At 44.1% G+C, this 26,312-nt stretch overlaps 1 protein-coding gene across 3 annotated transcripts in view; it reads right to left on the bottom strand.

The window, feature by feature from the left end:
• The window catches only part of Ccdc91 (coiled-coil domain containing 91), a 172,628-nt gene extending 164,211 nt beyond the window's left edge, over positions 1 to 8,417 (bottom strand). For 2 of the 3 annotated variants that reach the window (XM_041639192.1, XM_041639216.1), the window contains exon 1: positions 8,247 to 8,417. The gene's annotated coding sequence lies outside the window, so the exon portion shown is untranslated. Of the gene's footprint in view, positions 1 to 3,188; positions 3,291 to 8,246 lie in introns of all 3 variants that reach the window. The other variant, XM_041639198.1, reaches the window with a different exon arrangement.
• Positions 8,418 to 26,312: the final 17,895 nt, after the last annotated feature.

The raw sequence follows: 26,312 nt of genomic DNA, 5'->3' as shown, positions 1-26,312 counted from the left end.
GCCCTAGCCTGTCTGGCCCCCTGCTCACAGCCTGTACTGATGACTACCGTCTTCACTACCCATTCATCATCCCTCTGCCATCAGCAACTGCTCCAACTGGCTGTGACTATCCACCTGCCAGGACCACCCTAAGCCCTGCTTCTGAAGCGCCAAGGCCGTAACAGTGGCACTGAGCTTGGCACTGTGAAGAGCGACCCTAGAAGGTCGCCTGGACCCTAGACTCTCTGTGCCTCCAGTGCAGAACAACAGATGGGTTTCTCCTTGACAGGGCTCACCCAGGCAGGTGCAGTCTCTCCTTTGACTACTGAACCAGAGGCGGGGGGAGTCACTTACTCCCAGAGTGACCAGCAGCAAGCCTTAGAATCTGGTAGCAGCGTTCCTTTTCCTGGAAATGAGACCCTGTAGGCCAGCAAGGACAAGATCATGGGAACAGGAAACAGAAGTCTTGCTAGTGGGTCACTAAAACAATAGCCAAGCTCGTCTCCATCTTTGATCTCTGGATCCTGTGAATCCTCACAAGGGGAGGAACAGTATGCACAGTAGGTGCTAACAGAGAGTGGAGGCAGATTCCTGGGGAATCCTGCGTGGAGACTTCCGGGTTCAGTCACCAAACTGAACCTGCAAAAGACCCCTCCACTGACTTTGGAAAGCATGGAAGAGGGTAAAGTAAGTGAACTCTGTAAGCTTGGGTGTGATTATGTCCTCTACCCAGAGCACAGCTGCTCTTAAAAGACCACTGGTTCCTCGGAAAGACTGGGGGAAAACTGGAAGTATAAACTTTGACAGGTGTTTGAGGGACACTGCTGAAGGCGACCCAGCCTGCCCTTCATTTAGAAGCTGTGAACTGCCCGTGTCTGGAACCGGCGGGAGCTGGGATGCACTCTTTATTATTCTGCTCACAACCTACCTCACCTGACCTGAAACTTTCTACTTATGCAGATCAATTATTCTACTTCTGGGAACACCAAAATCAATATGACGGGACCACAGGTCTACAGAAGTCAGACTGTTCTACCTCTTGGCTCTGCTGTGCATCCTGGTAGCCCCTCACATCTCATCTTCGGCAGCTAAGTGCTCTGGGTTCCCGTTCCCCAGTTCAGTGGCCCCAAGTCCCACTGTAAGTCCTGCCTTAAAATACACCACCAGAGTTCTTACAGGATGTCAGGGCTCCCCTAAAAAAATGTATCCCAACAATTTCAGTGAGTAGGTCTTTTCTTCAGGCAGTGTTTCATGTAGCCCAGGCTGGCCTTGAACTCCCAATGTAGCCTAGGATGACTGAACCTTTGATCCTCCCACGTGCCATCACCCCCCACCTCGGTGAGTAAATCCTCAATGACACAAGGGCTCACATTCTCACCTCCCTAACCCTATAGACCCCAACTTGGCCGTCACACCACAGGAGGTGCAGCATTCCCAACCTGCTCAGGAAACTGCATCTGTGACCATGCTGCAGTCATGGTGGGGGGAGCAGGTGGAGTACCACAGCTCTGCCTAACTTCCCAAACTCAAGTGCAGAATCCCTGCTTAACGCGCACAGCAATGAATCTGGTCTGATCTGACCAGGTTATCAGTTGCACCCTGCACACCTAAACCTTCTGTGTAAACTATGAAGCTCACACAGCCCTTCAGAGCGCAGCACAGCACGTCCTCGCAGGGAACGCTCTGAACCTTACCTTTAGGGGCTGATGACGCCTCGAGCCGCAGACCCAGAGACTGAGTGGAGAGAGGCTGTGAGCAGCCAGCATACCCAGCGTGAGGTTTCCTCGAGGGCACAAGAAATTAATTCCCCGGGAAGGACAAGGAGGTCACTCATTGCAATTTAGGGTTCAGTCTTCACCTACATCGGGGTTTCGTCCTATTTCCTAGTGTTGTGGGATATTTCTCTAACTGTGCAAAGGTGTGTTGCCTTTGTTTATGCTTTAGTGTATTGCTTTAACTGTGCATAGGTGTTTTGCATTTGTTTAATTACATGGCTTCCTGGAAGACCCACGGCAGCAGTGCTAAGAGCTGAAACCTAAGAGAATGTAGAGCCCACAGGTTTGAATCCATTCCATCTTGACTAAAGGTCAGGGAGTACAAATAACAGGATGTCTTACTAGTCAAAGACCAGACAGCAGGATGTTTGACTTAGGGCATGGTTGCTAGGTGTTCTGAGAGGTAAGGAGGGAATTACGCTTGTTTGTTCCTGGTATCACGGGAGGGAAGTCCTTTGCCCTCCCCTTTTGACTGGAGTAAATAACAACCATAAGTAATAAACTTGAAGCAGTTACAGTATTCACTGGAAGCCCTCCCGACTCTACCTTCTGTCTCTTGTCTGTTTCTTTCCTCAGTCCCCACGCCTCTTTTCAGGAACCTAGGAACGAGTCGGCCATCCCAACAAGTGAAGACTCAGCAAACGCTGCAGACGGGAGCTGTGCATCTCCACACCTTCAGCCTCCCACTATTAAAGGTTCAGACTCTCGAGAGTACGCAGATCCGACTATGTTCTCACCAAAGGTCTGACCTGCTAATAGTGTCTCTTTAAAAGAAAACAGACTTGTTCACCAAGAGAAACACATAAAGTACTTGCCTGCTCACATTTTTCCAAGATGATATAAAACGTATTCTAACCACTAATTTTCATTTCCCCTTGAATTAAAAATACCAGAATCCTCAGCACATATTTTTCATGTGATTCTGACTTTAGCATGAATCACCTGTAATTTTTTCACCTCCACACCTAGTAAGTAATTGAGCACCAACTCTAATAATACTTCTAACACACATAAACCAAGCCCAGGAGAGAAGTCCTTTTTAGAAACACACCTTCCTATCTTAACTCTGGCAACGCCCAATCCAAAAGCAGCAGCTGGGCGTGGTCTTCATCACCTGACACCTTGGGGGTCAAGGTCCTACAGACCTTGCCAGCTGGCCCTGCTTCTCTACTGAGTCAATTAATGTAATTAAAGTCAAACAATGATACCTCCAGGGAGACAGAAATGACACTCATTTTTATTTGCTCAAGATTCTTTCCTTATGTATACAAATTCCTTAAATTCTGTGTAAATCTTCAGTTGGTGTTTTTATTATTTTATACTGAACCTTACTCAACTCTAGGAGCCAAGGGAGGGGCACTGCCATGGTAATCAACAAGTAAAAACCTAGCCCCGATTGAAGGGACAAGAAGGATACACCCCGGGGCCACCTACCTAGTGTCTCTAGTGAGAACAAGTCAGATACACAGTCCCTCTGCAGGATGGTGGTACTGGAGTTTCCAATGGCACTGCTTCCCCAGAGCTGTCAGCTTGGCTCTGCGAAGAAGGAAATGCATGCTGGGATACATCTCCCAACCCCATTGGCCGATCACTCCCATGTTCCTCAGTTACAAAGGTGACCACACGAAAGGTCACACACGCGCAGTGGACAGTCCCACCTTCACACCAAGGGTCTGCAGCAGCAGACTCGTCCGTGCTGGTTTCAGTTATGACACTGAGATACGACAAGACAATAACGTTCTATTAAATGAGGGAAGCAGATACCTTCAACCAAAGCACAGAAATATACCAAACACACCTAGATGTATTCAACAAATCAAGAGGGAATATGGGCTCTGGTTGTCTGTTGTGGGGAAATTCCTTACACGGAAAATCCAACTTCACTAAGCAGTATGTTCAGGCAAAGGACGCAATTCGATAAATGGTGTCTTTTGTTTGCTACTTTCCCTTTGGGCATAATGGCTGGCAATTCACAATCTGTGTAAGCTAACTGGGTTACAGAGAACAGTGACCTCCTAACTGGCGACACTCTTGTCTAGGATGCAGCGTTTATAGTTAACTGTGTTTATGCACCACCTCATCAGATCTACTTCTCATTCAGCCAGGGACGGAATCCACGTTTATAGATTGCTCATACTCTGGAGCCACCCTGCTGAAGGCAGGAGCCGATCCTAGGTTTTATTCTGTGGACTCATCTCACAGCACTTAAGACAATAACTAAACTTTCCCTGTCTGAACTCGAGTAACCCACAAATGATGTCTTCCGCAAAGCTTCGAATACACACAGATGACAAAGAAAACGGAAGAACATGACTGGAGGAATCAACACTAAGAACAATTTGGACCACGCAGATGTTACCCACAGCGGAAGGAAGAAGACTGCTAGAGGCATTCCAGAAATAATACTTGAACAACACTGGCAAAAAGTGCCAGCCAACTTTCTCCTAACTCAAACTCTACCAACAGCTTGTGATAACCAGGGAGCATCGCTGCCAGGAAGGACAGAGGCTCTGAGACACTGTAGCCCCTTCTACCTTCACCCTACTCTCCCCAGCACTGGAGACTGAAAACCCAACAGGCTCAAAGCACAGGAACCCGGGAACTCTTCTGAAAGCCCATTCTCAGAAGCTGCCACTCCTGACCCGTCCAGCTGCTCCCTGGAAATGCTGCCCTGTGCTTATCGACATTTGATCTTACTCAGGCTGCCAGGACAGGATCAGCTCCGTCAAAAACAAACAGCCAACCTTCTTAAAACTCAGCTGGCAACAGCTACACACACAGGCAAACATATAAATATGAGAAGTGGAGGAATGACATGTTTACATGTTATATCTAAAAGATCCAACATGCTCCTGAAAATCTACAAGGCCAAGTTTGTCCACAGAGCTGTACAGACACTCAAGGTCCTGTGTGAGCACGCTGGAGAAAGACCTAGGACGGCCCTAAGACTCCGCCTCTGGCTCTGCAAAGTAGTAAATGTGCTCACCAGAGCACTATGGGCGTGCACCATCTTGCAGAGACCCTTGGAAAAGGCTGGATGTATTAGTTCTATGAATTAATGGAAATAATTGTATGTGGCCAATAATCTATACAGACTTCAGTGACTGCACTGTAAAGACACAGAGCTGATCTCCAAAACAGACAAAGAACTCAAGAAACTGATCATCAAACAAATAATCCAATAAAAAAAAAATGGGGTACATACCTAAACAGAGAACTCTCAACAGAGGAACCCAAAATGACACTTAAGGAAATGCTCAACATTTTAGGCATCAGAGAAATACAAATCAAAACAACTCTGAGATTCCATCTTACACCTGTTGGAATGACCAAGATCAAAAATACTGATGATAACTTATGCTGGAGAGGTTGTGGGGTAAAGGGAACACTCCTCCATTGCTGGTGGGAGTGCAAACTGGTACAGCCACTTTGGATATCAGTATGGCAATTTCTCAGAAAATTAGGAAACAATCTACCTCAAGACCCAACTATACCACTTTGGGTATATATCCAAAGGATGCACAACCGTGCCACAAGGCCATGTGTTCAACTATCTTTATAGCAGCATTATTTGCCATTGCTAGAACCTGGAAACAACCTAACTGCCCCTCTACTGAAGAATGGATAAGGAAAATATGGTACCTTTACACAATGGAGTACTACACAGCAGAAAAAATAATGACATCTTGAAATCTGCAGGCAAATGGGTCTAGAAAATATCATATTGAGTGAGGTAACCTAGACCCAGAAAGACAAATAGTGTATGTACTCACTCATAAGTGGCTTTTAGACATAAAGAAAAAAAAAAGCCTACAATTTACAATCCCAGAGAACCTAGACAACAATGAGGACCCTAAGAGAGACATACATGGATCTAATCTACACGGAAAGTAGAAAAAGATATGGATCTAATCTACATGGGAAGTAGAAAAAGAGAGACATACATGGATCTAATCTACATGAGAAGTAGAAAAAGACAAGATCTCCTGAGTAAATTGGGAACGTGGGGACCTTGGAAGAGAGCAAAAGGGACAGGAGAGGAAAGGAGGAGAGCAGAGAAAAACATATACCTCAATAAAAACAAATTTTTAAAAACAGAAAAAATAAATAAATGAAAAGTCAATCAGTCCTGCTAAAGCAGGAGCTAAAATGCCAAAAGCTGACTGCTGCACAGCAGCGCGGGCCACCCATCCTCACTTGCTGGAGTACCGATACCGTGCACAGCAGCTGCCGTGGAAAACTGTGCTGAGAGGCTAACATGCACCTGCCATCTGGTCCAATATTCCACCTCCATATTTAACCAAAGGAAATGAAAACAAATGTCTCTTAATGATTAAATATGAATGTATCCCAAAATGGACTTTTATATCAGCTTCATTCCAAAATACAAAACTTAGAAACACCCTAAATGTCCACCAACTAGTGAGTGAGAACACGGTGGTCTACTCACATAAGGAAATACTACCTCCCCCCCTTTTAAAGGAGGCACCAAAATGGGCGCACCAAAACTGCATCTGGTGAAAAGCTGTGGGAGCAACGGGTGGCACTAAGTCATTCCACTTACACAATCCCAGAAAAGGAAACAATGGTCAGAGAATACAACTGTAGCTATCTAGGATGATGCCAACAAGCAAACTGGTGACGCTATGTGACCAGGCATCTGTCAGAGTGTATACAAAGACATACTAACTCAATTAGTGGAAGGTTCTCCCTAAACTAAAATGTGAAAAAAATTTCCTTTGAGAAAATGTACAAACTCCAATTCAAATAAACTAAACCCAAGTTACTGGAAACCGGAGTAAGAAAGGAGACACAGAAAGAAACCAAGCCCTTCAAATGTTTCCAAATCCAAAAGAAAAAAAACCATTACAAAGACATGGATACATACGATACAGAGTAGCGTCACCAAAGTTTACACTGTACAAGAAATGAGAAAACTTAATGAGAAGTTATAAGGAATAGGTTGCCAATGGGCACTGTGATTGTGAAACTTAGAATTTACTTTTTCCTTTTTTTCATAAACAGAAACACCTCACCCACCTCAATCCATTCCTATTTGGCTTGTGTCAAGAAAGAGCCCCTTCAAAGTCTTCGTCATTCATAAAAATTCTATATACTTTACAAACCTGACTGTAGCTGGGTGTTCAACATAAAGTGCCCGACTAAACAAATACCTGTCTGTCAATTCGAGTTTAAGACAAGTTAATTAATGATCAGACAGAAAAGAACAACCAATGTTTCTCTGAAAGATTTCCTAAGCAGTTTCTTTTCCTGTGAAGTATTAAGATTAAAATTTTTCTTAAAGACTCAAAATTCCTAGGCTAAATACCCATTAAGACGATACATTTTTCCATTTCATAAAAGAGAGACGACTTAACTTTCTCGTTTTGTTTTATGTTTATTTCATGTGGATTATGCTGTTGCCAGGCAACCAGTTCACATTTCCCAGCCCACGGAACTGCCTCCTAGCCATCCTGAGGGAGATACCAAACTTCCTCACCACACACTATCACACTGCACCAAGGAGGTGCAGCGAGCAGGCCTAGCATCTTCCCTGGGTTATTTATCCCAACAGGTGCTGAGGAGACAACCCCAAAGCAGGAGAAAGTGTGGCTGTGAGGACCACAAGTGTAGGGCTCCGCACTTTTCACTGGTTGCTGCCACCCCGTCCCGTGAGTATCTGCAGGCTTCTGCCTGAAACCCTGAGGTGAGGTGATTGCTGGTCCACCCAGTGACAAGATGGTACTCCCTCAACCACACAGCATGCAAACGTGTTTCTGAGCCATCCACCGACCCGGGCGGTAAAGATCAGGGCGGACGCTGTCAGTGTCTACACAGTGGGGGAAGAAGTCGGAGTTTGGGGAGTGCGGGGAGCCCTGAGGAGCCTCAGCCGAACCCAAAGCCTCCCCCCCCCACCCCACCCCGAGCGCTGAGGGTCGAGAGCACCGCGGCCGCGGCGGCCCAGAGGTGCTGGAGCGGCAGACAACTCGCGTGCAAAGCGGCAAAGCTTCCTCCGGAGGCAGCGGCCGTGCAGACGCGGCCTCCTGCGGGGGAGACCGAGGTCGCGCACTCCGCAAGGTGCTCGTCTCGGGTGGGAACCCGACACGGCGCCTTGGGCGTGTCACGTGACCGACTCTCCCTGAGGACTCGCACTACCCGCCGCGGGCGCCTTTGCAAAAAAAAAAAAAAAAAAAATGCTGAAACCGGAAGGGGTGCGCCGCTCGGCGCCGGCGGGAACCGCGGCCGGCTCGGCACTTCCGTTCCGCCGGAGCGACGACTGCGGCGCGGCCGGCACGCGAAGTTCCCTCTCCACTCGGGACCACGCGGGGGCAGGTCCGCACGGGCGAGGGGCGGAGCAGGGCGCCTCCCTGACCCAGGTCCCGTGAGTCGCCCGGCCGAGGCCTTGGGGCTGGGAGGAACTCGGTCACGTTCCCACCCGGGAACGCCCGCGCGCGGCCGAGACCCGGATCCTGACGGCGAGCACCCATTTACCTGCTCCCTCCGCTGCCAAGTGCTCTCCGCGCTGCTGCGCGCCACACCCGGCTCCCGGACACGAGCCCCAGGACGCGGGCCAGCACCCCCCTCCCGGTGACCGCGGGCCCAGGTACCCAAGTTAAGGCTGCCCACGCACCACCCGGCGTCCAGGACCTCACCGGAAGTTGATTTCCACCAAGGCCCGCCCAGGCCTGCGCGCGGCGCTCCAGGCACCCTGGGCGCATCACATGACCCCAGTCTGAGGCCAGCTGTACCTCGTTTGAGGAGAGGAGGGACCTGTGAAATGGACCTTCCTGACCATCCTCAGAAACTGCATCGTGCCTTATCTTTTGCTCCGTTCAAAACAAAACCATTCACCAAATGTTCCTCCTCTCAGGGATTCAGCAGGCTAGACCACCGGAAGAGACTCATAGTTGGGTGATCCTCAGATAATGGCACTCTACAATAGATTGGCTTTGGCTTGCGCTTTTCCTGACCTTCCTCAAGAGCTACCTCCTATTTAAGGTTCTCATTCTTCCTTAGTAAGAGACGCATAAAACCACCTACCAAATCAGAATGTTCCTCCTGTTGAGAACTCGGATCTGCCATGAGAACATTCTAATCCCTTCGCTTACAAGCAACTAACCATGAGGCCCAAATAAAGCACCTGGCTGTATGACAGGCTCAAGACACGTTTGACGTGACATCTGATCCTAATGGCTTAGCAGAAGGCTCGAGTTTCTGAACATGCCTAAGCTAAAAACTTGTCTAGACTGCTATGGATTTGAAGATCTCTACCCTAGGACTGTAGTTACTCTTCTCACTCTATTATAGCGGTTCAGCCATACTCTGGAAGGCAGTTGGTTTTTCAGCTGCCATGACATCCTTATCTCAAAGCCTTCAGTCAACAGCTTCTGAAGGGAATACACACATCCTTGAAAGATTTTTGTTTGAGAGGGTTGTGTAGAATGTCGTGCCTGTTAGGTGGAAATGACCAACAGGTAGCACACTTGCTCTGATTATTTGAACAACATTCACTTAACAATTTTTATTGAATGTTTACCATTTACTTGGGACTAATCAAGTGGTAACAATCTAGAAATGAACCCGATACATTCAAGATTTTTTTTTCTGTCTAGTACTCTGGGAATTTGAGTGTGAGTCTCTGGACTACATATATTCATCATATAAAGGGCATTCTTAAACATCTTGGGAATTGCTTTTCTCTCTTCCACTGAACAAAATTGACAACTACATATAATCTCTAAACTCAAAGCGGGAAGTATCACCAGGATCCTGGCAAGCCTCCACTGAGCTGGGCAACTTGAAGCCGTTAGTGGCTGATTGATTGTGATGCCTAATAGATAAGTATTACAGTACAGTAATACATATCAGGTCTTCTCACCCTTTCTCTATCCTATCCCATTCTTTGTACAAACAAGTGTATTTCTAGTACAGAAATGTGATGCTATCTTACACATATTTTTTTCTCACACATTCTTTATTGTTGTTAAGCAACAAGTGAACGGCCACTTCTCATTTGTACATCCAACAAGCTGCTTCCTATTTCTTGTTGATTGAGCAGTCTAATAGAAGTGAAAAGCTTTCGATAAGCATGTCTTAAACTGTTATCAATACCTTTGTGTCAGCTTGTGTCTTCCGCCTGCCACTCTAATGCCTTTGCCTTTCCATCGAAACATCTGTGTGCTTACTCTGTCCCACCTAATCCTAAATTTAGTATTACATGGACTTAATAGTAATGATAGGAACATGCATAGAACATTCTGTGTGCCTATGGCATTGACCAAAATATAATGAGATTCTGTTTTCTTAATATGTACAATAAATCTACACTAGAGGTATAGTAATTTAATCACCTCAAATAAGAGCACAGACTCAGGAAGGGCAACTTAACACACTGTAAAGAAGATGGGAGCCCCATGGGAGCCCCATGGTCCCCGCAGCACACCACTCCACGTTTCAAGTCAGTGTTTCCCTGTTTTCAGACTCACCTCTGAAATTCCTCATAGGAACCTGTGTGTCAGGACGCTCATACTTAAGCCCCCAACACTAAAGTGTTTTCATGACTTACAAAGAAAAGCTCATGCCCTTCAGCCATCATCCCTTCCATCTCTTCACTCTCACGTCAGCCCTAGGAAACATTAATCCACTTTCTGTCACATACACTTGTTTCCTCTGGACATGTCTAATACGCACAACGTGAGACCTTTTGTGCCTGGTCTCCTTCACTTTGCGTAGTGTTTTCTGAGCCCTCTTACATGAGTAATACTTCTATGGATCATCCAGCAGTTCTGTGCTCACCTTTACCTCTTGGATAGATATTGGGAATAGACTCTAGTTGCTGAGTCACATGCTATCTCTACCTTTTAGAAAGTCCACCCTCTTCCCCGCCATTTTACACTCCCTGCAGAGGAGAGGCCTCTCATCTCTTTGGGGCCTCGCTTCTGGAACCGTGACCTTGAGTACTAAGCACAGTCCTTACCTCTACAATCACCTGACACCTTCCTGACATTTGCTGTGCACGTGTCTACAGATCCACAGTACTCATAGTTAGCGGAGAGGAGCAGCTCTCAAGACCAAGTGGAGAGACAGATGCAATCAAATCAGGAATCAGAGCCGTTGGGTGCCCCTCTCAACCTGGCTAACCAGGGGGTGTTGCTCGTTGGACAGAGAGCTCATAACAAGCCCTGAAGTGCAGCTAAGAAGCAGGAGCGTGCTTCAAACAAACATGAAGGGAGGGGGGGAGGGAAGGGCCATGGCAAGTGTAAAACACGGCTTCCATTCCAGAAAAAATAAGATAATGTATTGGTGTTCAAATGTAACTGGTCATGGCCTGGGAACACTGCTTCATACTACAATAGAATGACATGTTCCACCATGGATGAGATTGTGCGACTTCTTCATGGTCACAGGACAAAAGAAGGTCGCGGATGAATGCACCTTCCAAACTTATTGTTGAGAACATCAGCTAGACAGGTTACAGCTAAGCAGAGAAGTCTCTGCCTATATGTTTAAGATGTTACGACTTTTTTAGCCTTTGGGTCAGTAAATGCTGATGTTCTGCTAAGTTAATACATTTCAAAGATCTCACCTGTCAGTAAAAGGGGACGTTAGATCAGATGTGGACATGGGTGTAAATGGTTACTAAGGAGGAATAAAGACAGTCCAAGCTCATTTTATTTCTCGATCTGTAACATGCCACCACTCCATAACCAAGGACATTTTAATCAGTCAGTCCCCAGAATCCTCAACATAGATATGGCATTGGGACCAGGGGTACCATGAGATCACATAGGAAAAACAGGACTCTCTCTAGAAGAGGCAAGATAGGAAGGAGTTTTGCAAACTCAACAGAAAGATGGGAGTTTTATTCTGAAGGCAATGGGAAACTTTGGGGTGTGTTCATCAAGTCTGGAGGAATTGTTGAAGCAGAGGTGAGCAGGGGGAGAGAGGTAACCAAGACTAAACTAGCAACTGGCAGACATGAAGTAACCAGGATGAGGATCTATGAACAAGATGGCCATGAAGACGACCCCGTTTACTGTAGGCAAAGGGGAGGGGAAGATCAAGATCTGAGCATGGGTCCAGGTTCTGAAGATGTTTAAAGAGGTACGGGGACGGAGATGCATTTGGAAGCAGCGGCCATAGAACACCAAATCACCCTGAGTCCCATCTAACAACTGCAGCACAGCCCTGGGAGACTTGGCGATGACATGCTATTTCTCACAGCTCTGAAGGTTGGAAAGTCCAAGATCTTGCTGAAAAGGATCTGATGTCTGATGAGGGTGCTTTCTGGTCCATAGATGGCACTTGACTTCACACAGTACCAGCCTTCCACCTGAAGACACCAGTCAAACCCATGAACCAATCATCTGCCAAAGTCCCACCTCCTTACATAGTCGCACAGGGAATTAAACTGTCATGTGGATTTGGGAAACACAAACAGACCACAGCAAGGGGTTCAGAAGTTCTACTGCTGACCATGGTGGTTTAAGTGTCACCCACAGAAATGACAAGGATCACAACAGAATTATGTAATATCTCAAGACATATACCATGTGCAAGCTGAGAATATCTGAAGCGTTTATTATTTGTTACCTGTGAGACTTTGCGTGAAGTTCAGGGGAGAGTCCCCAAGAAGGTCTAAATATGAGAGTTTAGGAAAGACTTTTAGCTTGGTGTGTGGTGTGTGTGTGTGTGTGTACGCACGCTTGGTGTTTTGTTTCGGCTTTTCACCATGGCATAGAGCTATGCAGTGTTGGAAAGATCCCCACACTGGGCTGTGCTTGTAAAGGGTAAATTTTCTGCGGGCACCAAAACCTGGAATACCCAAGCTTGCTTATCACTGTGCCCTCATGCATGGCAACAGGTAACAAGTTAAGAGTATGACTTAAAGCTATCAAGAGGTAAACACCAACAGTGTAATCAGCCTGCTGATTATGTGTGTGCTCCACATGTGCATTCATACAGGTGTATGTGTGCATGAGTGTGCATGTTCACGCCGACATGTGTGTGTCTAGAGGCCAGACGTTGGCGTCGGGTGTCTTCTCAGCTTCTCTCCACCTTGTTTCTATGATGTGGGAGTGTCATATATCAATCTGTTGATTTCATTGGTTAAGCAATAAAGAAACTGCTTGGCCCTAATAGGTTAAAACATAGGTGGGAGGAGTAAACAGAACAGAATGCTGGGAGGAAGAGGAAGTAAGCTCAGAGACGCCATGCTCCCCTCTCCCGGGATAGCTCTGCTCTCTGAGGTACACGCAATGAAGCTCTGACCCAGAATGGACGTAGGCTAGAATCTTCCCAGTAAGCGCACCTAGCAGTGCTACACATTATTAGAAATGGGCTAGTCCAGGTGCGAGAATTAGCCTAGAAGAGGCTAGATAGAAATGGGCCAAGCAGTGTTTAAATGAATACAATTTGTGTGTTGTTATTTCTGGGCATAAGCTAGCCAGGTGGCCGGGGTGCTGGGGACACAGCCCCGCCGCTCTTATTACAACATTTCTACATAGTCCAGGTTCCATGGGAGCTCATCAATTTGGGTAGGCTGGCCGGCCAGTGAGCTCCAGGGATCCACCTGTCTCAGCCCTACCCCACTGCCAGTACCGGGATTACAGATGTGTGTTTCCACACTTACCTTCTATATGGGTAATGGAAATCAGAGCCTAAGTCCTTATGCTGACAGGGCAGGCCTTTACCAACTAAACCAGCAAGGATCCTCATGACCCTGTCACATGAGTGACAAGAACACTCACTCCGTTATAATGTCTTTGAGTAACTTCTTTTGAGTTGAGGATTTTTATTGATATTTTGATCATTTTTTTTCACTACATTGTGTTTTTTATTGGGAATTGATAGTTGTGTATGCCGTACTGATTGCTAGACTTTAAGCCTCTCCGGAGGGACCTAACTTATTTGACAGTGAAGCCGGTGGGACAGAGAAAAAATGAATATGCCAGTTCTGGAATTATCACAGTTCTACTTCCTGGAACCATGTGGACTAGTAATCAGGATTCTTTTTAGTGGTTGTTGGAATTTCATCTCTTCCAAGAATATAAATGAAGAAGTGTATGAGTCTCAGTGCTTTTATAGCTAATTTATTAACATGACAGAAGCAGATCTTAGAGCAGGTCCAGGGAGCGAGACAAAGCCATAGACTCCAGAGGTGAAAACTAAGGGTTGATTAAAGCAGTTCTAAAGCCTTAACATTGTGTGATTGTCCAATCTATTATCTGTTCAGGTTTCTGTTACCTGCACCTAAGCCTTGATGGTGTAGAAGGATTCCATATCTCTAGCTTCAAATGAAATATTTGAATTAAAACACAGAAGGGCCTTATCTGCCTTCTTCCCTCGGCCTTGTTTGGGCTGCACAGAGGTGAGAGTTGAGCAGGTGCACATAGGAGCTATTCTCCAGATTCACGTGACATTTGCTTGTGGGAGGACGACGAGAAAGGATTCATTACATTCATTTATGCCCCAGCAATGCTCAAGCACGCATGGGCAGCCCATTTATGGCAGTTCTCCTGTTGTTCCTGTCCTGGGCAGTCCTAGATGCTTGTGTTATTGTCACACCCAAGGTTCTGCAGTCTTCCTTTATGCCATCTATCCAGCGTTTTGTTTTGTTTTGTTTTGCGGGGGGCGGGGGGACTTCCTCTTCATCGTATCCCGTGCACTCCTCCAAGCAGTGCTGTCTTCGGGTATCTGCCGTCATTCATTCTCATAACATGGCCGCAGTATCTCAAGAGCCATTTCTGTATTCTGTAGCTTACTTCCTTCTGTAGAAGGAGATGTTTCTGAAGGCCATCATTGTACAGCCTATCTCTTCGTGTGGTGCTGCTGGGAAAGGACACTGGACACTAATCAGAGACGCACACAGCTGGAGAACACAGTGAACGGAGAACGGCGTAGCTCGTTCCTGATCTTTGTTCAGTTAGATACCCTCTGAGTTATGCCCGACACAAAACCATCCTAGAGAGGATATGTGACCCCTAACTTCTCACTCTGAGGTCACCAGGGGACCCCTGTCCAGTCGGCCAGTTCTGTCCTCATCACACACCTTTTGGTTTACATACTTAGCCTAGTTCCAGCGGAATGAGAATCTCTCTTCTATTGATATGTGAAAACATGAATTGCTCCTATGGTAGCTGAGGGCAAACGCTCCAAAGGGGGGGAAAACAAGCCAAAAAATTAAGAGAAGTCATAATTTCATCTATAAAATGTTGCATCAATTAATAAACATGTATTTCATGGTCACCTGCTTTTAACGGGGACGTCTGAGTAACTCACAAAAGTGGCTGAAGATAAAGGGCGCATGCGTCCTCCCTGTACTAGAGCTCCGCATCACGTCCTTGAAATAAGCAAGTCCTTCCTGTGCAAGCAAACTTCTAAGTCGGCACTGGGGGTGGAAGGGCAGGGGTAAGTGCAGGATCGTGCCCGCCTAGCATGTGCAAGCCCTGGGTGGAATCCCCAGAAAAGAAAACCCATCTGTCCTCACCTTTAATTACAATCCTGATCTCACTGTAACGAACAAACAATCAAAAAGGTTAGGGCTGCAATAATCTTATTTCCCGGGTTAGTTTTAATAGGCAAGCTATTCCGGTAATGACAAACGGTTTTTCAAATGGCACACCTCCAGCAGCAAAATGCTACTTTTTATACTGCACGTTGGAAAATCAAAACAGAAGTTGAGTTTTACGTCCTCACTGGACCACTGCATTGCTTCCTTCAAAGCTACTGCACTGCTTCTGCAATCAGTACTCCGGGCAGCATGCCAGGCAAGAGCTGCTGGTGCAACAAAGATAAATTGAGTTTGAACTAAACATTTTCATAAATTTTGGTGCACCACAAAATTAACACATCATGAGAAAACTCTGAAGTTTGAAAAATGGGGTTTGAAAAAACATGATTGAACCCCAGGCGGCATTCTCCTGAGTCTGATCACCCTTTCAAGTTGACCAGAAGAGGGAGAGTATTACATGGGAACAGCGGGCGGTCTTCCTGTTTATCTTTCTTTTTCTCCTAGTCTTTTTGGGGATTTGGGTTTTAAATAATTTTAATTATAAAAGGTAATTGCCTCTTTAATTATGTCAAACTTTAAGCTAGCATAGAAAAAAAGAACCGAAAGCAAGTTCTTGCTAGTGGAGATTATTCTGCCTGAATAGGGATGCCCTACCCAAACTACACATTATAGAGTGTGCCTTCACCTTCACCGTCAGCTCAACTAGATTTAAAATCACCATGGAAACATATCCCTGAAGACCTATCAGAAGGCATACAGCACAGAAACCTGGGAAAGAGACCCATCACGAACGTGTGCAGCACCGAAATATGGACCGGATCCTGACTGAATCTAAAGGAAAAAGTGAGCTGAGCACCAGTGTTCCTCCCTCAGCTTCCCGACAATGGATGTCACGTGACCAGTGGCTCATGGTCCTGTGCCTTCCAGTTGAGAACGCCTCTTCCTTTTGAGCTGCTTCTTATTGGGTATTTGGTCACAACAGTGAAAGAAGAAGTGGATGTCGGGGTACTATGGAGACAAGCACATCTGAGTGACAGGCGTTAGTCTTCTTTGTTTAGGTTTTGTCCAATTGTGCTTTGTTTGTTGAGCTTCACCATACACAATGATGCAAAGATTGAGTCTAAGTACATAATACATATGTGTCCTTGTTAGGGTTTCTGTTGCTGGAAGAGGCACCATGACCACAACAACTCTTATGAAGGAAAACATTTCATGAAGTGGTTCATATTTTCAGCAGTCCAGTTTATTAGCATCATGGTGTGACGTGGTGGCATGCAGGCAGACGTGGTGCTGTGCAGGTAGACATGGTGGCGTGCAGGCAGATGTGGTGCTGTGCAGGCAGATGTGGTGGTGTGCAGGAGACACGGTGCTGTGCGGGTAGACATGATGATGGAGAAGTGGTCTGAGATGCTAGGCATAGCTTGAGCATGCACAAGACCTCAAAGCCCACCTCCACAGTGTCACATTTCCTCCAACAAGGCCATGCCCACTCCAACAAAGCCACACCTGCTAATAGTGCCACTCCCTATAAGCTTATGAGGACCAATTACATTCAAGCTGCCACAATGTGGTAATACTTAAGTTCCTTGATGTATATCACTAGACACTTCGGATTTTATCACTTGAGAGACTATAAAAGGTATTTTCGGTTAAATTTCTCAGAATCAGAAATTTACTTACCCTCATTGAAGCAACAAATCAGCAGAAGCTGTTCAGAAGCCTCCCACTGAATTCTGTTCTTCTTTGGAAGTAAAATAGTAGGGAGTAAAATCCAGATTAGTAAATTCACAAGTAAATTGTTGCAGGAGCTGAAAAGTTTGGCTCTTGAAACCATCCAAGTTTGCTATAATTTAAATTTTCAATTACACAATAAAAAAATTCATTCCTATTTAAGAAAGTTGTAGATGAATTAGTTGGTTGCAGTGGGAAAGTGAAAACATCGATACCAGAGTGGTTATTTTCATCAGATTTGAATTTCATTAAAGCCAGCACCTGCTTTTCATTTCTGCTCTCTGCCTCAGAAAGAAAACTGTCACTTGTCTGGAAATCACTGAGGACCAGGACAACGTTGATTACAGAAATTAGTGAAATACCGCATCAGAGCCTGAGTTATTGGGATCCATCCCAAGGTGTGAGATTTGAGCATGCTCCTGCTGGTTTGGAAGCTGTTCATTGTTGATTCAGCTGGAGATGGTCCCCAGTCAGGTGGTTATGAATCCACCAACACATCTGGCAACATGGTAGCTTGAGCAGATGTGGGGTCAGTCCGAGCCAAGATTCTCGTGCTATTGGGTTCCTATTTGGGCTTTGGCCTTCTCTGCAGCAGTGAGAATCCTCCAGACGTTTACATGGGAAATGGTGCTAGCTTCTCTGAGCCCTGGGAAGACTGTTCCTATCGTGGTTTTCACACGACACTTGGGAACATACGCAGGTGAGATATAAGTGCAAAGTCATTTTTTAAAGCCCTGGCTTAGAATGACTCATGACAAGTCTAGATTCAGTTTTGGCCAAATAAAGAGGAAAATCTTACCAACTGATGGCCGCCCGGTGACCTGTATGGAAAGAATTGGTGGACCCGGGAGAGCACACAATTGAGAGAAGTGATCACATCACCAGATGTGACATCATTGTTTGGCACCAGCTGCCAGCCTGGCCATAGAGAACGCACAGTCCACTCAGCTCCTGAGTTTCCCTCTGGATTCCCCTGGGTTCAGCAGAGGGCACTATACATAGTGCCTCTACTGATACTTCCGCTGTTGGAAAAGTCAAGGTAAGAGACCCAGCCTGATGGTTCCATGTTACTATCACTCATAATACTGTATCCTGTAAAGGAGTATAAATGTTACAGGTCAATTAAAATTCAGATAGAAACCAGCCAGCACACAAGGTGATAGTCTAGGGAAGTTACTAGATTCACTGTGTGTTCACCACAATGAATTCTTAAAGGCGAGAAATTAACCAGTCAGCTCAGGATATATTTATTGCGTGATGAGATTTTAGATAATCCCGTGTTTCAAACTTTCAAGTTTATGGTACTCATTTTGGGATTACTAAACAGATTTCCCCCTTTAGTCTTAAAAGTATAGACTATTATCTAAAAGCGGGTAAATTTCACTTCCCCTCCCTGTGTGTATACATGTGTGTGTTCGCGCACACACGTATACACACACATGTGTACAGGTATCTACATAGAGGCTAGAGGAAGACATCAGGCACCTGTCCTAACAGTCTTCAATTCATTACTCTGAGACAGGGTGTCTCAAAGAACCTGGGACTAAGTTTGGCAGCCAGCAGACCACTGTATTCTCTGTCTTCTGCAATATCAAGATTACAGATGCACACTGGCTTTTTATGTACGTGCTGGGCATTCGAATTCAAGTCTCCATGCTTACATAGCGAGTACTCTTAACATATTGAGGCATCTCCCCAGCCCCTGAACCAGCTCCTTACACACAACCCACACCTGAATACTGAAATATTTCTGATTATGTGCATAGAATATCTGAGAGCACTGACTGGGAATGGTAACAATAACTTCGAACATCTGTTGATCCTCCTCATCAAGAGTTTGAACTCTGTCATAGGATTGCAGTGAGAATAAACAGTGAAATATAGAGCTGAACTATATAAAAATAAAAGTGGTACCATAAAAGTACCAGGAAGCTGGGGAGATGAGGACGCTGGGTCTAAGGTTCAAGTCTGAGCTGACCTCACAGGCAGGGCAGACACCATCATCATAGGTACCCACTGAGAGTCAAGAAAGCCCCTCCCCTCAGACAAAGAAACCACTGGTATATGCAGAATCAAAGGACCCAAGGGCTTGAGCCTTGCAAGAGTTATGGGAAATGATGTCAGAGACTCAAACTGTGGGAACATCTTTGACATGCTGCAGACACAGAGCCAACAGCAAAAGGTCATGTAGGAATGAACACACAGAAAGATCAAGCTGGTCTGTCCGGAGCCCAAAGATGGAGTGGTGGTTTGAATGAGAATGGCCTGCATGGCTCATATTTTTAAATGCTTGCTGCCCAGTTGGTGGAACTCTTTGGGAAGGATTAGGAGGTGGGCCTTGCTGGAGGAGAAGTGTCATGAGGGAAAAGTGATAAGAATTCAAAACCCATGCCATTCCCAGGTAGCTCTCTCTCTCTGCTTTATGCTTGTGGGTCAAGATATAAGTTCCTGCCATGCTAGCCATGGACGCTAACCCTCTAAAACGGCAAGTCCATAACAAAACCTCTCTAGGTTGCTTTGACCATGGTGTCTTACCACAGTAATAGGACAGTACCTGGGCAGGCTGCTCTAGTGAGCTCCCTATTGCTGTAATAAACACCTGGACCAAAAGCAACTTAGGGAAGAAAAGGTTTTACTTACAACTCTCAGGTCCATCATCAAGAAAAGTCAGGGCAGGAACCTGGACGCCGGGAGCTGATGCAGAGGCCGTGGAGGAGTGCTGCTTACTGGTTCACTCCCATGGCTTGCTCTGCTTTCTAATACCATCCAGTACCACCTGCCTGGGGTGGCACCACCCATAGTGAGCTAGGCCCTCCCACATCAGTCATTGGTCAAGAAAACGCCTCACGGATTTTCCTACAAGACAATCGTTTGGAAGCGTTTTCCCAACTGAGGTTCATCTTCTCAGATGATCTGAACTTGTGTCAAACTGACAAAAAAAAAAAAAAAAGACCAGCACACAGGCAGACTCAAACAAACCCTGAATTTTTTCATGTATGAAGTTTATCTTTAAATTAATATATATATACATGCATTGTTAGATGAAGGTAGAAAGAGACTATGAGAGGGAGAAGGAAGGCTAAAAGGAGCTGGGAGGATAAGGGAGGATCTATGGCATGAAAGTAAACATAGGTAAGGAGATGAGCAAGAACAGGGCAAAGGGGACGGGGGAGCACAGGCTGTGCTCAGTAAGCACACACGCACGCATGTGAGAGCATGTGTGTGCACACAATGGTGTTGAATAAACACACAATAGTTTCAGATAAGCACACACACATTATTTTGCACAACAACTAAAAGAGTTAGTAAAAACAAAAACAAAAGATTTTCAAGAGACAAGCAGAAAAGAAACCACACCATCCACCAGCAAGAAGTTTGGTTAAGAGAGGCATCATTTGAAAGAGGGATTAATTAAAATATGTCATCACTTGAAAGAGAATCAATAGAAAGGAGATCAATTAAAAGGTTCTTCGGAAATCCCTGAAGATTTTAAGGCTGAAGAGGACGGAAGGAAGATAGCCTTAAAAGCAGAATTTTGTCTGAGTGGAGCTAAGTAGTTGTGGGTGGGGTGGAGAGCGAAAGAGTCAAAACATAGTCTGAGGTTTTGAGCTGAAGTAGGAGAAAGATGACATCATCCATTGACACAGGGCTCATGAGAAGCAAGTCTGAGAGGCCAGAGAGAGAGAGAGAGAGAGAGAGAGAGAGAGAGAGAGAGCAGTTTAATTTCCCTTTTCACTTTTTTCTTTCTTTTTCTTTCTTTCTTTCTTTTTTTTTTTTTTTTTTGAAGTAGATTCCAGGGAGTTTCTACTGCAGGAGGTTTCCACATTGTCCCACAAATGCCCTCCAATTCCAGTCTTCTCTCTCTGGTCTCTCTCCCTACATTCTTCCCTCCCCCACCTGATCCTTCCTATTCCCATCCTCACCTAACCCCAGTCCACCACAAAACCTATTCCTTTTCCCAGGGAGATCCATCAATTCTCCCCTAGAGCACTTCTTGTTACCTGGCCTCTCTGGGTCTGTGGATTGTAGAATGACTATGATATATTTAATATCTAACACCCACTTACAGTGAATGCACACCTTTGTTGATGGACGATTCTGTCCCACCCAGTCTCACAGCCATTCAGACCCAAAGAAACACACAGAGGCTTACATTAATTATAAATTGTTTGGCCTATTAGCTCAGGTATATTATATTAACTAGCTCTTATAACTTAAATTGACCCCAATTCTTGTTTAGTCACATGGCTTGGTACCTTACTCAGTGAGGCATTATCATCTTGCTTTCTCTGCATCTGATTGGTTACTGCAGACTGAGCCTTTCCTCTTTCCAGAATTCCCCTAGTCTGGTTGCCTGTCTATACTTCCTGCGTAGCTACTGGCCAATCAGTGTTTATTAAACCAATTACAAGTGTCAAATATTTACAGGATACAAGACCGTTATCCCACAGCACATATTATGTTTGTCTTTCTGGGTCTGGGCTACCTCACTCAGGATGATTTTTTTCTGATTCTCTTCATTTGCCTATGAATTCCATGATATCATTATAATACTGACCCATCACTCAGAGACAGGTGGATCTCTGTAAACTCAAGGCCAACCTGGTCTACATCAAGTTCCAGGACAGCCAGGGCTACTGTCCACATTCAGACAAAGTTCTGGTTGGTGTATTTACTTGCATAGTGGCTGGACAAGTTTGCACTCCCACTAACAATGGAGAAGTGGTCCCCTTGCTCTACAGCATGAGCTGTCACTTGTGTTATTGATCTTAGCCATTCTGACAGGTATAAGATGGAATCTCAAAGTCGTCTTGAATTGTTCTTACCTACTGTCTAAGGATGTTGAACATTTTTAAGTGTTTCTTGGCCATTTGAAGTGTCTCTGTTGAGAATTCTCTGTTTAGATCTACACCCCATTTTTTAAATTATATTGTTTGGTTTGTTGATATCTAGTTTCTTGAGTTCTTTATATATTTTAGAGATCAGCCCTCTGTCAGATGTGGGGTGGATGAATATCTTTTCCCACTCTGTAGGCTGCCATTTTGTCCTATTGACAGTGTCCTTTGCCTTACAGAAGCTTTTCAGTTTCATAAGGCCATATTTATTAATTGTTGATCTTAGTACCTGCGCTATCAGTGTTATGTTCAGGATGTTAACTTTTGTGCCAATGTGTTCAAGGCTATTCCCCCACTTTCTCTTCTATCAGGTTCAGTGTTTCTGATTTTATATTAAGGCCTTTGATCTGCTTGGACTTGAGTTTTGTTCAGGGTAATAAATATGGATCCATTTGCATTCTCCTACATGCAGACATCCAGTTAGACCAGGATCATTTGTTGAAGAGGCTGTCTTTTTTGTGTAATTCAGGCCTCTTTATCAAAAATAAGGCCTCCATAGGTGTGTGGATTTATGTCTGGGCCTTCAGTTTGATTCCATTGATCAGCATGTCTGGTTTTATGCCAGTACCATAAGGATTTTGACACTATAGCTCTGCAGCACAGCTTAAAATCAGGGATGACGATAACTCCAGAAGTTCCTCTATTGTGAAGGATTATTTTAACTATCCTGGGTTTTTTGTTTTTCCATATGAATTCTAATATTGTCCTTTCAAAATCTTTAAAATATTTTGTTGAACTTTTGATGATGATTGCATTGAATCTGTAGATTGGTTGTGGGTAGGATGGCCGTTTTTATTATGATGAACCTAACAACCCATGAGTATCAGTGATCTTCCACCTTCTGCTATCTTCTTCAAATCCTTGATGTTTTTGTCATACAACTCATAAATTTGTCATTTATATATATAGGAGGACTATTGATTTTTTTTTTGTTTTAGTTGATCTTGTATCCAAACACTAAGCTGAAGGAGTTTATCATCTATAGGAGTTCCCTGGTAGAATTTTAGGGGTCACTTATGTATACTATCATATCATATGCAAATAATGATACTTTGACTTTTCATTCCCAATCTATTTACCCTTGATCTCCTTCAATTGTCATTGCTTTAGCTAGAATTTTAAGTACAATGTTGAATAAACATGGAGAGGATGTACAGCCTTGTTCTGTTCCTGGTTTTAGTGGGACTGCTGGGAGTTTCTCTCCATTTAATTTGATGTTGGCTACAGGCTTGCTGCAAATTGCCTTTACTAGGCTTAGGTATGTTCCTTCCTAATCTCTCTAAGACTTTTATCATAAAAAGAGTGTTGAATTTTGTCAAAGGCTTTTTCAGCATCCAGTGAAACAATCATGTTTTTCTTCTTTCAGTTTGTTTATACGGTTGATTACATTTCCTGATTTTCATATGTTGGACCATCCTGCATCTCTAAGATGAAGCCTACTTGGTCATAGTGCATGATCTTTTTGATCTGTTCTTGGATTCTATTTTTGAGTATTTTACTGATTGTTTTTAGATTTATGTTCTTACAGGAAACTGGTCTACAATTCTCTTTCTTTGTTGAATCTTTGTGTGGTTTGGGTATTAGGGTGACTGTGGCCTCATAAAATGAATTTGGCAACATTCTTCCTATTTCTATTTTGTGGAATGCTTTGAGGAGTATTGGCATTAGTTCTTCTTTGAAAGTCTAGTAGAGTTCTGTACTAAAGTCATCTGGACATGGGCTTTTTTGGTTGGGATACTTTTAATGACTGCTTCTATTTTGCTAGGGGTTATAAGCCTATTTAAATTGTTTGTCTGACTTTGTTTTGGTAAATGGTATCAATTGAGAAAATTCATTTCTTTTTGATTTTCCAATTTTGTGGAATACAGGTTTTTGAATTATGCCTAATGATTCTCTGGATTTCCTCGGTGTCTGTTGATATGTCCCCCTTTCATTTCTGATTTTGTTTATTTTGATATTTTCTCTTCACCCTTTAGTTAGTTTGGAAAAGGGTTTGTCTATCCTGTTGATTTTGTCAAAGAACCAACTCTTTGTTTTATTGATTCCTTGTATTGTTTTGTTTCTATTTGATTGATTTTGATTATGTCCTGATGTCTACTGCTCTTGTGTGCGCTTACTTCTTTCTGATATAGAGCTTTAAGGTGTGCTGTTGAGCTGCTAGTTTGAGATCCCTCCAATTTGTAGGCTCTCAGTGGTATAAACTTCCCTCTTAGCACCACAGTCATTGTGTCGTAGAAGTCTAAGTATGTCATATATTCATTTCCATTGAGTTCTATTCTTTGATGTTAAAGGGTGTTTCCTGTATGTAACAGAAGGATGGATTCTGTTTTTTAATCCATTTTGTTAGCCTGTGCCTTTTTATTAGTAAATTGGAACCCATTGATAATGAGAGATATCAATAATCAATGATATTTAATTCCTGTTATTTTGGTGGTGGTGGTGGTAGTGTTGATAGTGGTGGTGGTGTGTGTGACCCTTCTTTTGGTTTTGCTGGTGTGAGATTATTTCATTTCCTGTATTTTCAAGGGTATTAACTTCCTTGGGTTGGAGCTTTCCTTCCAGTGCCTTCTGTAGGGCTGAATTTATAGATATATATTGTTTAAATTTGATTTTATCATGGAATGTCTTGTTTTCTCCATCTATAGTGATTGAAAGTTTTGCTGAGTATAGTAATCTGGACTGGCATCTGTGCTTTCTTAGAGTTTCCTGCACATCATCCAGGCCCTTCTGGCTTTTAAAGGCTCCACTGAGAAGTCAGGTATAATTCTAATAATCCACCTATATATTTTACTTGTTATTTTCCCTTGTTGCTTTTAATAGTCTTTCTTTGTTCTGTATGTTTAGTGTTTTGATTATTATGTGGCAAGTGGACTTTCTTGGTCCAATCTATTTGGTGTTCTGAACCTTTATAGGCACATTCTTCTTTAGGTTGGAAAAATTTTCTTCTATGATTTTGTTAAAAATATTTTCTGGGGCTGGAGAGATGGCTCAGCCGTTAAAGGCTAGGCTCACAACCAAAAATATTTTCTGGGTCGTTGAGCTGGGTGGGATTCGTCTCCTTCTTCCCTTCCTGTTATTCTTATGTTTGGTCTTTTCATAGTATCCTAGATTTCCTGGATGTTTTGTGTCAGAAATTTTTTTTAGATAGTTTCTTTAACTTATTTATCTATTTTGTCTATTATATACTCAGCATCTGAGATTCTGTCTTCCATCTCTTGTATTTTGTTGGTGAACTTGTCCTCTGTAGTTTCTATTTGTTTACCCAGATTTTCCATTTCCAGAATTCCCTCCATTTGTACTTTTTTTGTATTCTTTATAGATTTTCATTTTCAGGTCTTCAACAGTTTTATTCATTTCCTTCAATTGTTTGTTTTTTCTTGGTTTTCTTTACTGGATTTATTCATTTCCTCCAATTTTTTTGTTTGTCTTTTTCCCAATTTCTTTAATATATCTATTCACTTCCTCCTTAAGGATGTATCATCTTCATTAAGTTGCTTTTAGGGTCTTTTCCTTAAGCCTTAGCTGTGTTGGAATAGTAGAATAGATGGTGTATAGTGGTGACATATTTCTCTGGCTGTTGTTGATTGTATTCTTAAACTGGAAACTAGGTATCTGGGTTTGTGAGGATTATATGTCTAGGTGCTGATATATGGGTTTGTCTTTGTTGGATGGGCTTCCCCCCCCCCCTTGGTTTCTGTTTCTCTATGATCTTTTGGCTGGTGTGCAATGTGGTTGAGCAGGGATCTCCACCCAAGCTGGGGATGGGAGAAGCTGACAATGAGGGTTAGGGTGGAGCAGCACCCAGAGAGTGGCAGGTGTGTCCTCTTGTTGTGCAAATGTTCTCCACCTGAGTTGGGCTAAGACATTTGCAGTGGTGGCGATGAGGAGGGGAGAACTGGAATTGGTGGGGTGGCATTAAGAGAGTGTGGAAAGTAGGTTGGCAGGCAGCCAACCTGGACTTCTGGCGGCCAGCTTGACTTCTAGTAGAGCAGGGGGTCCACTCAAATTTTTTATGAAGATAAAACTCAATTACTGTAACATGAGGGCCTGCTCATTGGGGTTTCTGTCCTGCCCAGTTTCCACAGCCATTAGGTCCCAAATAATTACACAGAAGTCTATATAAACTGATTGGCCCATTAGCTCAGGCTTCTTGTTAACTCTTATAACTTATATTAGCCCATTATTCTTATATATGTTACCAACATGGCTCAGTACCTTTTTCAGCAGGGCAGGTCATACCTTCCTTCTTCAGTGTCTGGACAGGACTGTGAAGGAATGGGCTTCCTCCTTCCCAGAATTCTCCTGTCCTCATTGACCTGCCTCTACTTCCTGTCTGGTTGTCCTGTCTATATTTCCTGCCTGGCTACAGGCCAATCAGCATTTATTTAAAAAGGGTGCTCAAAGGAATGAAATCTGGCA

This window comes from Microtus oregoni, unplaced genomic scaffold, assembly GCF_018167655.1.
Source record: "Microtus oregoni isolate MIOR12 unplaced genomic scaffold, Mior012 000002F_ref0000024, whole genome shotgun sequence".
Taxonomy (NCBI): domain Eukaryota; kingdom Metazoa; phylum Chordata; class Mammalia; order Rodentia; family Cricetidae; genus Microtus; species Microtus oregoni.
This window is presented reverse-complemented; position numbering and strand designations above follow the sequence as displayed.